The 15,933-nt window shown below is 36.2% G+C and overlaps 1 long non-coding RNA gene and 4 other non-coding genes across 5 annotated transcripts; all 5 read right to left on the bottom strand.

Moving 5' to 3' along the window:
- Nucleotides 1–5,355: 5,355 nt before the first annotated feature.
- TRNAI-AAU (transfer RNA isoleucine (anticodon AAU)) lies at nt 5,356–5,429 on the bottom strand. Its single transcript has one exon. It is a non-coding gene; the product is annotated as a tRNA-Ile (tRNA).
- An 893-nt stretch (nt 5,430–6,322) lies between these two features.
- On the bottom strand, nt 6,323–7,626 carry LOC130961488 (uncharacterized). Its single transcript, XR_009079586.1, has 2 exons — nt 7,489–7,626; nt 6,323–6,556 (listed from the first exon to the last, which is right to left on the bottom strand). It is a non-coding gene; the product is annotated as an uncharacterized LOC130961488 (long non-coding RNA).
- LOC130954593 (small nucleolar RNA snoR122) lies at nt 6,661–6,741 on the bottom strand. Its single transcript, XR_009076360.1, has one exon. It is a non-coding gene; the product is annotated as a small nucleolar RNA snoR122 (small nucleolar RNA).
- LOC130954338 (small nucleolar RNA R44/J54/Z268 family) lies at nt 6,891–6,977 on the bottom strand. The gene has a single exon (XR_009076282.1). It is a non-coding gene; the product is annotated as a small nucleolar RNA R44/J54/Z268 family (small nucleolar RNA).
- Nucleotides 7,270–7,342, bottom strand: LOC130954327 (small nucleolar RNA Z267). The gene has a single exon (XR_009076264.1). It is a non-coding gene; the product is annotated as a small nucleolar RNA Z267 (small nucleolar RNA).
- Nucleotides 7,627–15,933: the final 8,307 nt, after the last annotated feature.

Consider the following 15,933-nt stretch of genomic DNA (forward strand, 5'->3'; position numbering starts at 1 on the left):
CCCTACACGCTGCCTCTACGCAACCTGACGGTTGTCTGGAACATCTGGAATTTGGTCCATCACAGGGACTCATCCAGGACCTCTCTGTATCACCTGCGCTGGAATTGCAGTTGTCCTGGGACCACCTAGGAAGAGCTCAGGCAACAAGAATCTCCTGCCGTATTGATACCACCAATCCAAGTACTCATGGAAAGGTCTTGGATCTGTAACCACGTCAAACTGCAGCACATGCTGCGCCCTATTGGCCCAATAAAGTTGCCAACTATGTAGCGTATCAGGAAACCACTGATCTTTACCTCTCCCATCCTTTGACATCAGAAAATCTATGTTCAGGATAGCATGAGGTCTACCCTGAACCCCACCACTGCAGCAGTACCCGATCTACCGGATGCCACTTAATGACAGCGAAATAGATCAACGCTGTCGCAGCCCTCCACAACGCCATATGTCGTGGCTCCAATATCTCGGGGTGCACCACCTGAACGACATCTGGCAAGCTATACCGCATCCACAAGAACTGTGCATACGAGTATTTATTCGTTAGTCACCATAACTAATAAAAGATGCAAACTCTAATCTAGTTATGAACAGATTGAGACCAAAAGATATTCACATCACCGGGCTGGAGTAAATCTATCCTAAGTGTCCAAGGCGCAACACAAGGCCCCTTGTCGCTCAACGTGGGCTGATAACCCGACCATCTGAAAACCACAACATTTAATTAATAATAAAGTAAACGGGCATGTTATTAAAAAGATGATGCATAACTAAAGGGAGAGTACCTGGACGCAAACAGTCAATGAAAGACATCAAATTCGTCTGGCCGAAAACCAGGAAACCTCTAGAAGGTCCACGATTGGAGGAGCTGCAGTGGACCGACCAACTTGCCGACATTTCTATTCGCCACACGGCACATGCACCTGAATAGTCATGATAGTGCAGCAGAACCCCAGCTATACTGACCCATGTCCTCTAGCCTAGTAACATAGGGTAGCCAACGAATGTGGAGACGGGTACCTGACTTATCCTCGAACAGCTATGTGGATAGGAGCATCATGATATACGCACGGGCATACCTCCTAACCGTCTCATCGTCTGCCTCCTACAGCAGCTCACTAAATGTCTCCTAAAACCATGTACAGTTCAACGTGAACTTGTCGATGTAGTTCGCAGGAGGCAAAACACCCAACAGCTCCTTAAACCATACCCACGCCGGGCGACCCCCCCCCCCCACGATATGTCGCGCAAAGTCTGTAAGGCATCTACTGACATATTGATCGTCGATCGGGATCCCTAGCTGATATGCCACATCATGGAGCGTGATTTTGCACTTCTCAAATGGCAGTATAAAGTGTGCATCTCAGGCCTCTATTTCTCCACAAATACGCTGACCAATGGCTCGTCCAGTCGAAACCATGTCTCGTTTAGTCTTGTAAGACGGTATAGACCTGCCATCTGCAAGTACGGAACGATCCTATCGTCCAATGGCATACCGTGTTGCCGTCTCATGATGGTGATGCATCGATGGAACTGCACAACAATAGAAAATTTCTTATCACAATCGTCACAATACAATTTTCAATGCATGAAATTCTGAAAACAATAAACATTGCATGCTCTAATTTAAAAAAAAAAGGGTTCACTAAAGCATATAGTCCCACACGTTTACACAGAGAATACAAAGGATTAAAAAACTAAAAAAATCTAACATATTCTACATTTTAATCATAATTATCTAACTCAAAAAATTATAGTTTCAGAAATATTTATATTAATTTTTTCAAAAAACAAAAAAATTTTTATAGTTATCACTACTCATCAACCAAGTCTCGTTGAATACAAGACTAATAACTTCAAAAATCTAACATATCCTACAATCCTAAATAACTTTTTTTGATACCATTTCAAGTTATCAAAATCTAACCACCTAATAGCTTACTACTTATAACATGCACATGTATTAACATCAGTAGAATACTCTAACTAACTACCACACGATTTATGTTAACATTACTCGAACGACTAATCTATGTTTAAAAAAGGAAAATTTGTTCATTAACCTTGAGGTGGATGGCGCCAGCAATATGCGCGACTCCATCTAGCCGGTATAAACGATTCGGGTTGTCCTCCATGTGTTCAGCTTCCAATATTCCAGGGCTGCTTTCTGATGATTTCAGATCTGGGTGGTGGGGTTGGGTATGGGGTTTGTATGTTTTGTAGTTTGAATGAATGAAATTTGATTTATATATATAGTCATTTTCACCATAAATCGAATCTATTGGATTCGAATTGCTTGAGAGAGGTTTCGCATGTAAATCGAATCTATGGGTTTCGATTTACTAAAGCCACTAAATTAAAACCATTGGCTTCGATTTACCATGGGCTTCTCTTCACGTCTAGAGATCGAATTGAATGAATTTGATTCACTAGCATATATAAATCGAATTCATTTATATCAATTTATACGTGAAATCCATTTACATGCAATTCGAATCCAATGACTTTGATTTAGTACGTATTTGGGTAAATCGAATTTATTAAATTTGATTTATATAGAAATGCAACTTGGGACATTCAAGTAGCCTTTTACATTTTATGGGATCTACGTAATATTGGAATGTTGTTGGTTTATTAAAGTAAATTGTCCGTCAAAATATTCTTGTCACAAAAAAAATCATCTTTTATAAATATTAAGTTAATTTTGTTTAGAATAATGTTATATGACTAATAAAATTTATTATTTTTAACTAATATTTTGCTAATTAAAATGTTTTTATACTAAATTTTAAACTTTAAATTTTAATAGTATAAAAATAAAAAATTAGTCTAAAATATTGAATAATATTGATAAAAAGTATTAGCTCATTAATATGTTTTTTTTTTTATCTATACATATTATATTCATTCCTTATAAAAGAGCTTAATACATTAGAGTAGTATAATAGGATAAAATCATGCGAATGAGGGATACCCACATAAATAAAATATTGTTTAAAAATTAAACAACATTTTTTCTAGTAAACACTAATTTTCAGTTTGTCTCTGATACTCTTTCGTGAACTCCATGACCAAGGAGAGAATGAAGTCAACTGGCGTTTCTTTCTCTTAGAAGATTAGGAGGTTCCAAACTTGCCAATATTTTCAAAAAAGGGTAGCTGCCAATCGAATGCTTTTCTTTTAAATGGATCGTCTTCTTGTCTCCAAAACCATGTTGAACCATCTTTACCAGAGCTGTTTCGACCAATCTGCACAAACGTAGGAACCCATTTCTATTTTACTCCACACTAATTTAGCTTTTGGATATTAAATTGGAGAACACATCAACAATATAGTAGGGATTCTACTCTATTGAGGCATGACTATGTAGGGAGACCTTTATGAAATACTTTCCAGAAAAAGACTCGAATCTTTAGAGGATAGTAAAACTCCCATAATAAATTCCAAAATCTTTTTTATCGACTACTGGTCTTTTAGTGGTAAAATTTATGGAATGCAATTTTATAACCTGAAGTTATCGTGTACTTGCCACTTCTCTCATCTTTCTAGGTTATCACATCTTCCTCTTCTTCTGAAATTCGTGTTAGCAAAATTTTGTTTGCAATCTATGCTTCAAAATTACTTCTAATTATATCTTCATTCTACTGCCTATATTGTTAATGATTAGTTGGCCAATCTATTGGAAATCAAATTTTGTATTGCTCTACCTATTAGTTAATATAGGACCTATAAAATGAATCCATGAATCTTCAAATATTTTAATTTAGTTGCCTCTTTCAATCTGTCATTGTAATCTATTTTCTAAAATTTTTTGCCATTCTAAAATGCTTCCTCAGGTCCAGGAGGGATTTTGACTTGGTGTTGCCCTTAGAATAGAGGAATATCGAAAATACTTGCTCTTGTATAATCTATTGATTAGAGAATCAGGTTTTGTCAGAGTCCTCCAACTTTGTTTAACCAACATAGCTAAATTAAAAATTTTTAGATTCTTAAAACTCAAACTACCCGACTTTTTAGCACGACACATAACATCCTAACTCACCCATTGTAATTTTTTCTCTAAGCAAACCCTTTAACCCCATCAAAAGTTTATGGTATATTTTTGGATATCTTTTAGTAAGGTGTCAAGAAGTTTAAAACAGCTAAAAGTATACATAGGTATTACAGTTGTCACAACTTTTATCAGCACTTTCTTTATCACTGACTGATAATAGAAGTCTCTTTTATGCCTGTAACTTCTTCTCCACTTTATCTTGATGTAACCAAAGTCTTCCTCTTCAAACTCTGAATTATTGTCAGTAAACCTTAATATTTATTTTGATTTTCAATATTTAAAATTTGTAGAATCTGTACCAAAATATCGCGAATATGATTTGGAGTGTTTCTATTAAAAAAATTTAATAATTTTAAAATATTTACAATTTGACCACTGATTTTATTATAATCATCCAAAACTTAAATATTAGTTTATTCTAGCCAAAACTTAAAACATATCTTATAAATGTGTATATTTAGATTTTTTTTTCCTATCGCTATAAACTAAAAGCATGCCATGTTTTTACTGGGTTTGATTAACATAAAAAAAAGATGCATATATCTAAAGGTTCACACTCAAATACAGTATAAGAAGGTACATAACATACAGAATAAATAATAATAAAAAAAAAAACCCACAAAACAATATTTATTTTTTTCTTCCGTATTTTTGCACATTTTTAATATGTATCAAAATAAGCACCATTTCTAAAGTCAAGGATAACATTAACATAGTTATCAACCCAAGTTATACAAAAAGAAAGAAATATACAGGTGTACTGTGCAACTTTTTTTGACCCCTTCCCAGTGTGTATAATCTTATATTTTAGCGGTTATTGTGTAGGCACATTTTATGATAATTATCCTATGCTAAAGTAACGTTCATATATATTGAGAAAATAACAGCAAAACTTAGATAAGACAAGATAAGAGTAATAAGGACTAGTGTAAGTATAACAAAGAGAAAAGTTCTATTGACTCCTAAGATTACTAACATCAAGTCATTAATATTACTCTCCTAGTCTCCTTATTGTGAATGTTCTTCTTAGAAACTGAGTGACCTGAAATAGTTGTTAGTGTAATGTGTGTCAAGTAGTTATTAACAAGCCAATGCAATGCAATGATAAAGTTACAATGTGATTCAAAGGACACAAAAATTGCTTTCAATGATTCTCCAATGTTAGTTCACCAAATTCAAAAGTTAGAAGATATTCCCTTCCCACTGCTGAAAGTTAATGAATTTCAATCTATTGTCAACATTTGAGGGCGAAGGGGGAGAGAATGGAAAAGGGGAAAAGATAAAGAAGATCGAAAATCAAAATCTGGCCCATGCAAGTCTCGAACCTGCGACCTTCGCGTTATTAGCACGACGCTCTAACCAACTGAGCTAATAGGCCAGTTGTTATTAATAAACAAAAATAATTTATATAACAAATAACAATGCAACGTTAAGAAGAATTCTTACTATCAAATCACACATATCATCTCATAGATTTATTCACAATTTCGGGTATCTCAGTCATTTATGAGCAATGAATTTATTTAACATTGTGGGTTTGTAACAATCTTTCTGTGAGAATTAGAGGGCACGTGGGGAACTAAAGCCAATTTACATGCTTTTCAAGGCTGTGTTATGTTGGACTTGTTTGTCCTGCCCTAACATTCTCCTTTCATATATGATCTCTTGCCATTCATTTTCTTCTTAAGTTACATTTGAAATCACATTTAACAAAATCATAGGAAAATTAATTGAAAAATTAACATTTTAGCATAGCGTGAATGTAGTCCACTTGGCTAGAAAAAGTTCCAATGGCAATTTCAAAATAAAAAATAATTTATTACCCTAAATCTGGTTGTTTAACTAATGTCACTCTTTTTTAAATTTATTACTAAATTGTCACAATTTTCAAATTATTTATTTATATGACATTGTTTATGGCACAAATATTAAATTTGGAGTTGAAAAAATGAACACTTCCGTATGTTCTAATTTATAACCACCTCTCCCTCACTTCCTTCCCCTTAACACAAAGACCTCACAGACTGCTATTATCACCTCTGCCACCACCACCAACACCACCCTCTTCCATCTATCTATCTCCCTCCACTCAATTCGTTCTTTTTTACTATTATTTACTTTTTAAAGTTCTAAGTCTGATATTAATTTTTACTTGTATTTTATGGTGGTAGTTTGAGATAGTAGTAAAAGATAATGGAAAACCAGTGGTTGCGGTGATTGATGTTAAGTTGAACAAGTGATCAATCATGTAAAGAACTAGTGAGCCAAGAATGTTGCAACAGATTACAAGCCTTCATTAATAACAACATAGATTGGTTTATTTCATAAGATTCTTTTGGAGCCCAACTGTGGTCAGACTTCAACAAAAGCAATCTTCAAATCTCCGTTCTTAGTTACAATCATCAGGCTTGTATCACATTGAATAGCAGCTCCATCCATGGTTCTTTTGCTAATCATCCTTGGCACCAAAATGATCTCCAACATGGTTAGAGAAAACAACAATGACTTCACCAAGGAAGAAGAAATCAGAGGAATGTAAGCAGGAGTGAGCTAACAACACATGCAAATAACAAGGACCAGTAAAAAGATTTTAACTATATAAGATGGATGGCCTCAGAGGTAGTGACAATTTTAAGATTTCATCAGATACATATATCTGATAATACGTGCAATAGAATACATCATTGGCCAAACCATTACTAAGGTGTCTGCATTAAGCAAAGGGTTTTTTAATAGAGTAAAAACAATAACATACATATGTTGAAAAACAAAATACATTTTAACATCAGGTTCATTGACAAATGAAAAATCAACAGAAAGATTGTAGAGATTTTATATGAACGCATCAGAGAGATTCCCATTTTAGACTAAGTCATCACTCTCCTTAGAGTGCTGATGTCCCTGTCTATTTGTCATCATTTGCGAATAGTAAGAAATACTGCATTTGCAAGCTTAAACATGGATTTTTCACACACTACCTCAGTTTCACTAATAACGAACCCAGAGATCGTAACTATAATTCAAGCAGAGAAATAATAAATGAGAAAAAAAAAAAAGAAAAAACTTGAACTTCAATTCTTCACACAAGTAGAATGCCAGTTTCAATTTTTAAAAATCCAATAACGCAGAATATGCATTGCTAAATAGATTAAAAAAATAGAGCTTCCTATTATGAAGATGTGAAAAAAGGGGGAAAAACAAAATAGTGAAAGAAAAAGCGGGTGCCTCAGATCAAAGTTGATATCATCGAATTAAATCTCGAAGTATATTTAACACCATCACTGGCACATATCACGGGATCAAAATAATGTTGCGATCGAATAATAAGCATTTGTTGTTAAATGTAAAACCACGATACTAGTGTTCTTTTCCCCTGGTAAATAAGGGGTGAAATTAGAGACGGAGATGAAAAATAAAAACAGCATTGAAAGACAAACCAGTAATGAAGCTCAAGGAAAATCCTTGACGGCTTTTGGTTCTGCCCTGCAGTTTTAGGGATTTCAGATTCTCGGATTTATAGGAGAGAGAGAGAGAGAGAGAGAGAAATTAGGGTTTCAGAAGGGGGCGCGTTAAGTTGTTATGCAGCAGTTTGCATTTGTTTTTCTTATCTTAGTAGAGAACTTGGGTTGGGTCCAAATGGCAATAGAAATTGAATCGTTAATTAACTAGGCCTGTCAACAACAATCAGCTTAATGGATAGCCAACATAAAAAAAAAAAAGAACATGATGGAGGAAATTCTTTGGGCTCTGCCCCTTCCTTTTACTGAAAAATGTAAAGTGAGTTTAGGAAGTAAGAACTTCTGCTATTTGAACAAAAACATTATCTTTTGAAAAAAAATCTTTATATTAAACTCAATTTGATAGTTTAAAATGATTTTAGCATATTAGTGAAATCAAGTATATTACGTGTACATTAAAATCAGTCATTAGAATAAATTACATGTTTAAATATAAAATACACATTAAATGTTACTTATAGAATCATTTAACTGCAGTTTGTTAGTTAGTTTCAAGTAGTTAGCATAATTTAGCAAGTGATAGAGTTAGTTAGAGCTAATTGAGATATTTATTAGAGTAGATTATCAGATACAGTGGCTGCATAATTAGCTAGGTGTACACATATGTATATAAGACAAATGAGCCTACAATGAATGATGAGTTTTACCACTTACTGATTTAGCTTCTATCTTGCAAATTTCTCTCCTTTGATCTTCCAATTTCACACACTCTCAAGCTATTCTTATGGCACTTTCAAAAACATGTTCAACAATATATTTCAAGCAAGTTTCAATCAAACAAATACTAACTCAAATCAATTAGGATGTCAATGTCCTATCAAAAATGTTTTTCTTGAAAATTTTCATTAAATTAACTAAGCTTATTATTTGTATTCAAAGACATGCAATAAACTAAGAAAGAATGCAATTAAAGTTCTAAAATATATACAAACTAAGAAAAAATAAAATGTGAAATTGTTTAGAATTTAGAAATTGTCACCTAAGATTACTGATCGGTGACAACCTCCCCACACTTAAAAGCTTGCACAGTCCTCCATGCATTCAAAGGTGACCAATGGGGGGTACGGCGACTTCACGAGTTGCCACCTTCAGCTAGTGGATCAACCGGCTGCTGCGTGTTCTTTCTCCCACTTCCCTTGTTGCTTACAATGAATCATTCATGAAAAAGTGGAAATAACACCATAAGACAAGTAAATGCAAGAATAAGGAAGCATAGATTGTTGGAATGATGTAATGATCACTAAATTGAGTGAGTGAGTTGGTTTGTGACATGAAAAAAACAAGTGTGTGAATTCTAAGTTGCGCGGTTTAAAACACACATAATAACAAAGAAAGCTATGTCACAATTACACAAAAGAAACATGCACTTTACTCATTCTAGTGTGCTTGAAATGCTTTAAAGAAAATTTGTAGGTTAAAATAAACAAACAAGTAATAAAGAAGCATAAAAGTATTCAAGCAAGAATAAAAAAATTGTGAAATGGATCATGAAGCAACACCTAATTGACATGAAGTGGAAAACATGGCAAGCATAGTCCACAAAGCTTTAAAAAAAGCTCAAAAAGTGTCATTAGGTAAGCTTATGATCCAATTTCACAATTTTTAATGTCAATGCATCAAATAGGTGACTTAAATAAAAATCAATCATAACAAGTATCACCTAACAAAAAATGCATCAACTAAGAACAAATTGCCTATCTATAGATAATGAGATCCAGTTACATGGTGGCCAAAACATGCAATTTAAAAATCTAAAAATATTTTTGAAGGTAATGTCATAAGTACTTGGTATGTGCAAAATTAAACATGAAAAACTCGATACCAAGTAACAAAGTATGACCTCAATAAAGACATCCAACAATAACTATCAATAACAACATCAGCAATTCAGCAATAATGTCTCAATAAAATCAGCAAATCATGGCAATCATCCAACACTTAGCACCAAAACAGAAAATTTAAACTAACTAACTAAACAAATAACTAACTAACTAACTAACTAACTAAATAACCAACTAAAGGAGAGCATGGTAGGTGGTGAATGATAGTGGTGGGTGGTAGTTGGAGGAGGGAAAGAAGAGAGAGGAAGAGGAAAGAAGAAAAGAAGTAGAGAGAAGAGGAGAAAAGAATAGTGTGAAATAGGGGAGGGGGTCACGCGTACGCGTGGGGGACGCGTGGGGGACGCGTGCGTGTGACTTGGGTGAAAATGGGAATCGACGTGTACGCGTAGGGGACGCGTACGCGTGAAAAAGAGAAAATGGGGGGTCACGCGTACATGTTATGGGCCTAATTTAGAGGTTGTACGTTCGGACTATGTGTGCTAATGCCACAGGCAGAAGCCTTGAATTGAAGTGTGCCCATGCACAGGCCTGTGCCCACACACAGAAAGGCAATTTTTTTTTTAGAAAATATGAAACGTCAAAATTCGACATCTGTGCGTACGCACACAGGTCCTTGCGTACGCACAAGGGGCAAAAAGAAGGGGGATGCAAACGCACATGGCGTGCGAGCGCTCTAAACAGAGGGGTGTTCATGAGTTTGCATACGCAGAGGTGGGTGCGTATGGACAAAATGCAAAATTTGGGGAGGTGTACGTGCGCACAAGTGTGTGCGCGCACACATGCTCTGTTTTTTCTTAAAAAAATTTAGTGCTCTAAGACACCAAACATAACATCCAAAATAGCTTTTCCAACCGCAAAACTTATTCTACTCTAAAAATGCAAGATCAACACAAAAATTCTACCAAACTAAGCTAACTAAAAGAAGCAAAAATTCAACAAACAAATACTAAATGAGAGGGAGAGTTAGAAAGATGTTACCAAGGTGGGGTGTCTCCCACCTAGCACTTTTATTTATTGTCTTTAAGATAGACAATTGGGAGAGCTCTTGCTATGGTGGCTTGTACTTGACTTCTCCACCAATGCTTGAATTTCCAATGTCCTCCAGGATCCCAATCCTAACCATTAACAAAAACAAAAGACAACCAAAAAGTAAACTATTTTCATATTAACATATTTACAATAGTCCATAACATAATACTATTGCAACTCCCCGGCAACGGCGCCAAAAATTTGATGAAGGGCCCTAAGCAGGCTAGGAATTTTTCTCGAAATAAGTTTTGGCATTGCAAGTATAGTTTCCAACCCAACAACTGGCCAAGAATCAAATTTAAATCAAAGGATTATCACAATCAATACAAAATAACCGGGAGTTTTAAATTCCAGGTCGTCTTCCCTAGGAGTTGTAATGAAATGTTTAATTATTGGCTTTGAGGAAAATGGGGGTTTGATGGCAAGAGAAGCAAGAAATGTAAATAGCAAGAGAGTAAATGATCATGCAAGGAATTAAATGAAAGCAATTAAATTCAAAGGCAATTAATCAAGAGAAAAAGGAAATTCAAGTGCTAAAAACCTCTTGGCAAGGATTGAGAGTTAAGGTTGCCTATCCTAGCCATTGACCACAAACACATGATGATTATGAAGAGTTAATCCTACTTAGTCAACCCTACATCGAGGATAAGTCAAGTAGGCATAATTGATTTCAATCCATAAGTCCTAGTCAACTCTATTAATGGAAGACTTAGAGTTAGTGTAAACCAAATCAACTAACTACTCTAATGTATCAAACAAAAATGGACATCAAGGACTCAAGGGTCCCCAAAGTCATCAATTCCAAGTCAAGAGTGAAAAAAAACTAAGCAAATATTAAGCCAAGCATTTTGTCAAATACTTGGTGTGCATGAAAATAAAATCAAATTGAATTAAAATGAAATTAAATTCTAAAGCCATCAAAAGCAAGAAAATAATAATAACAATTAAAAGAAGCAACAATTAACATGAAAACATAAATTGCATTAATTAAAATTAAAATTAACAAGAGTGTCCATAAACATGAAAGTGACAAAATTGAGAAATTAACAAGATAAACTAAGGAAATTAAGACAATAGAACAAAAAAAGGTAGAAGAAACTAGATGAAAATAAGAATTAAAAATAGAAATTACAAAGAAATTAAGCTAAAAACCCTAATTTCTAGAGAGAGGGGGAGCTTCTCTCTCTAGAAAATGACCTACATGATACTAAACTATACCTAATTGCTCCCTCTTCATTCCTCTTCACTTTGACTTGAAATAGCTTCAAAAATGAGTTGGACTGGGTTTTGGAGGCCCAGAATTTGCTCCCAACGATTTACAATTAATGAGCTCACGTGACACAGGTCACACATACACGTGGGTCACGCGTACGCATCACCTGGCGAAATTCATCCTCACGCGTACGCGTGGGTCACGTACACGCGTTGCCAAGCTCGCACTTGTGTGTGCGCACGCATCACTGTGCGCACGCACAGATGCTGAATCTTTCAAACTCTATTTCCTCATGGTTTCTTTTCTTTTGCATGCTCTTTTTCTCACTTCTTCAACCCATACTTGCCTTAAAAACTTGAAATCACTTAGCAAACACATCAAGGCATCAAATGGGATTAAAGTGAATAAAATTTAGCAATTAAAAGGCCTAAAGAGCATGTTTTTACTTTCAAGCACAATTTAAGAAGAAATTATGAAACTATGCTATTTCAATAGATAAGTGTAAGAAAAGTTGATGAAATCCACCCAAATAGAACAAATAAATATCATAAAATGTAGATTTATCACATAGTTTTGACCGAGTGTAAATACTTTTCTAAGAGTGGATCTCGTACTTGAAAGTACCCATTTACCTGTTGTACTACTAGGAGTGAATCGCAGTACACCTTTAAGCTTGTGACTTCTACTCCCCTGGCTAGCCTTAGGCCTGCCAGTAGAGCTAATATTCGGCTTGTGGTTGTTGGTTGTTTCAAAGAGGAATTTGATTGATTGTTCGGCTCGAACTCCAATATTGTCTTTCAGAAGGATGCCTGCTCCACATCTGTTTTCATTTGATGCTTCATCTATGTATAGTTCCCATGTCTTGGGTATTTCTTCTTTGTTTGTGAACTCCGAGATGAAGTCGGCCAATGCTTGGGCATTAGGTGATCCTCGTGATTGGTATGAAATATCGAATTCAGAGAGCTCTATCGCCCATTTTGTGAGTCGGCCTGCTAAGTCTGGTCGTGACAATATTTGTCGCAGGGGGTGTCCAGTCCGAACTATTATTGGATGTGTTTGAAAGTAATGTCGTAGACGCCGACCAGTAATGACTAATCCAAACGCTAATTTTTCTATCATCGGGTATCTGGTCTCGGCATCTTGTAAGACTTTGCTCACGAAGTATACTGGGTGTTGATCTTTTCCTGTTTCTGTTACAAGCACAGAGCTAACCGTGTTAGTGAAAATTGAAAGGAATAGGAAAAGTGGTTTACCTTGTTGTGGTTTTTTATTGTAGGTGGGGATCCTATGATTTGTTTGAGTTCGACGAAGGCCTTTTCACATTCTTCCGTCCAGATGAACTTGTAAGCTTTCTTCATTATGTTGAAGAAATAGTATGATCTGGCGGCTGCCATTGGTAGAAATCGGGATAGGGCAGCTAGACGACCTTTGAGGCATTGCACTTCCTTGATAGTTTGAGGTGACTGCATGTTTATGACAGCCTGGCACTTGTCGGGGTTGGCTTTTATTCCCCTGTTTGTAAGCAGGAATCCAAGGAATTTACATTTTTGTACTCCGAATGAACATTTTTCTAGGTTTAGCCTCATATTGTATTTTCTGAACTGTTGAAATACCTCTTGAAGATCAGCTTCATGTTATTTTTCTGAGCTTGACTTGACAACCATATCGTCGACATAAATCTCGATGTTTCGTCCAACTTGATCCTTGAACACTTTGTCCATCAGTCTTTGATAGGTTGTCCCTGCATTTTTTAGTCCAAAAGGCATTACTTTATAGCAAAAGTTACCTTGGTCAGTTATAAATGCCGTCTTGTCTTCGTCATTTGGGTGCATTTTTATTTGGTTGTAACCAGAATATGCATCCATGAAGTTGAGCACTTGATATCTTGAGGTTTCATCTACTAGCCTATCAATGTTCGGCAGTGGATAAGAATCCTTCGGGCAAGCTTTATTCAAATCCGTAAAATCTACACACATTTGCCATTTCCCCGAGTTTTTCTTGACCATCACTACATTTGCTAGCCACGAGGAAAAGTGAATTTCTTAGATGAAGCCTGCATCAAGTAATTTTTGTACTTCTACTGCTGTGGCATTTCTTCTTTCCGTGCCCAGATTTTGCTTCTTTTATCTTACAGGTCAGGTGTTAGGATTGACTGCCAACTTGTGACATATAAAGTTTGGATCGATCCCTGGCATATCAGCAGGGGTCCATGCAAATAGGTCGGCATTGGTCTCTAGTATGTCTACCAGTTTTGTTTTGTTCCTGCAAAAAAAAGTAGAGCCAATGTTAGTGAACTGATTTATTTGTCCAAGTTGTACCTTTTCCAGGTCGTCCATTGGGGCGGGGTGACTATTGTTGTCTCTTGGGTCAATCTCGGCCAGAGTTGGAATGCTTTCCAAGTTGTACACATAATGGATTCTCGGAATGGTCTCCTTTGAGACGGTCTTCAAACCTGCATTGTAACATTGTCTGGCTTCCTTGTGGTTAACATGCACTGTTGCCACTATGTTATCCTGCACAGGAAACTTAACACACAGATGAATTTTGGAAACAATAGCTCCGAAAGAATCGAGGGACGAACGTCCCAAAATAACATTATAAGGGCTAACGCAGTCGACTACTAAAAATTGAATATCTAATGTTTTTGAGTTCGGGGGTTCCCCCAATGTCGTTCTTAGCCATACATAACCTGATACGGGAACTCTTTCTCCGGAGAACCCTACCAATTCTCCGCCTGATAGTTGCAATGCCTTGTCACTTAGTTGCATCTTTTTTAATGTGGAGTAGAACAAGACGTTGGCACTACTTCCTGGGTCGAGCAAGACCTTTTTTACTGTTAGCTCTCCTACTCGCATTAAGATCACCACTTGATCGTCTAAATTCGGGGATTGATATTGAAAGTCAGCAGTATCGAAACTGATCTGGGCGGATAAGGTTGGGGTTGGCAGGCCTTGATAATATCCTTCCATTGTCATCATAGATCGGTAGCTTCTCTTTTTGGCTGTATTAGTAGCTCCACCTCCAGCGAAACCACCTGAAATATAATTTATAATTCCCTTAGAAGTAGGGGTTTCGATCGGTCCATGCCATGTCCCTTTTTCTTTGCGATATGAGCTATAGCTCGACCTCCCTGTATCCCTGGTCGGTTCTTTTTGGTTTCTAGAAGTGATGTATTTGTCCAATAGGCCTTGTCTTGCTAATCTTTCTAGCAGATCTCTGGCTACGATGCATGCATCTGTGGTGTGGTCAAACTTTTGGTGAAATGCACAATGTTTACTTCTATCAACGTACTTCTGGTATTGGTATGTTCCTGCTTTGCTCGGTAGTTTTATCAGCTTGTTGTGTAGTATCTCCTTAATGATGTCCTCTCTTTGAGTGTTGAACCTGGTATATTAATCAAACTTTGGGGTTAGTTTGAAAGGCTTTTTGGAGTCCTTATTTTGGGACCTATGAGGTTTTTCCTCTTCCTTCCGAGATGGTGGTTTTCATTCCTCCGAGCTTTGCGTAATTTCTCGATTTCGATCTGGTCAATTGCTTTTTCTCTGAATTCCTCCAATGTCTTTGGCTTTGCGACGGCTATTGCTTCCTGAAATTTTTCAGGTTGGAGACAACTTTTTATTGCGTGAAGTTGTACTTCCGAGTTGAGGCCTGAGATTTCCATGGTAGCCGTTGTGAAGTGCGTCATCTAATCCTTCAAACTCTCTTGTTGTCCTTGTTTGATCGTATTGAGGTAATCTGAGTCTCGCACATAGATTTTGGATGTTGCGAAGTGGTTTATGAACAATTTAGCGAACTCTTCAAAGCTTGATATCGACCTTGTAGGCAAAATGGGCACAAGACGGGATCGGAGTCGTTATTGAGAAACATCATAAATTCAAATTTAGTGACATGGAGTTTAGTATCTCCGATCCTCTTGTACGGTGTCAAAGTCATTGGAAGTGTAAAATTTTTAGGCATTTTAAAACTCATTATTTCTTCCGAGAAAGGATTAGTTCGTCGTCTTCCTATTTTGGTAGGTGTTTCCCGTCTTTGCATTTGATTCTAACTGATGATCCTCGTGTTGATCTTTATTGTCGTTCTTTCCTTCGATGTTGTTCTACATTGTTGCTAATATTTTGGTCATTCGTTGGTTTTCTGCTAGTAGGGTAGCGTTAACAGCCAAGAAGTCGGCATTGGTCGGATTGATTTAAGGGGTCACTGAATGATCCGTCATGCTACGGTTCCTGAAAAAAAAAGAAAGTACAGGGTGGATATAATAATGTTTAGGTCGAAAAACTAGAA

The sequence above is a fragment of the Arachis stenosperma genome, chromosome 1 (genome assembly GCF_014773155.1).
Source record: "Arachis stenosperma cultivar V10309 chromosome 1, arast.V10309.gnm1.PFL2, whole genome shotgun sequence".
Classification (NCBI taxonomy): domain Eukaryota; kingdom Viridiplantae; phylum Streptophyta; class Magnoliopsida; order Fabales; family Fabaceae; genus Arachis; species Arachis stenosperma.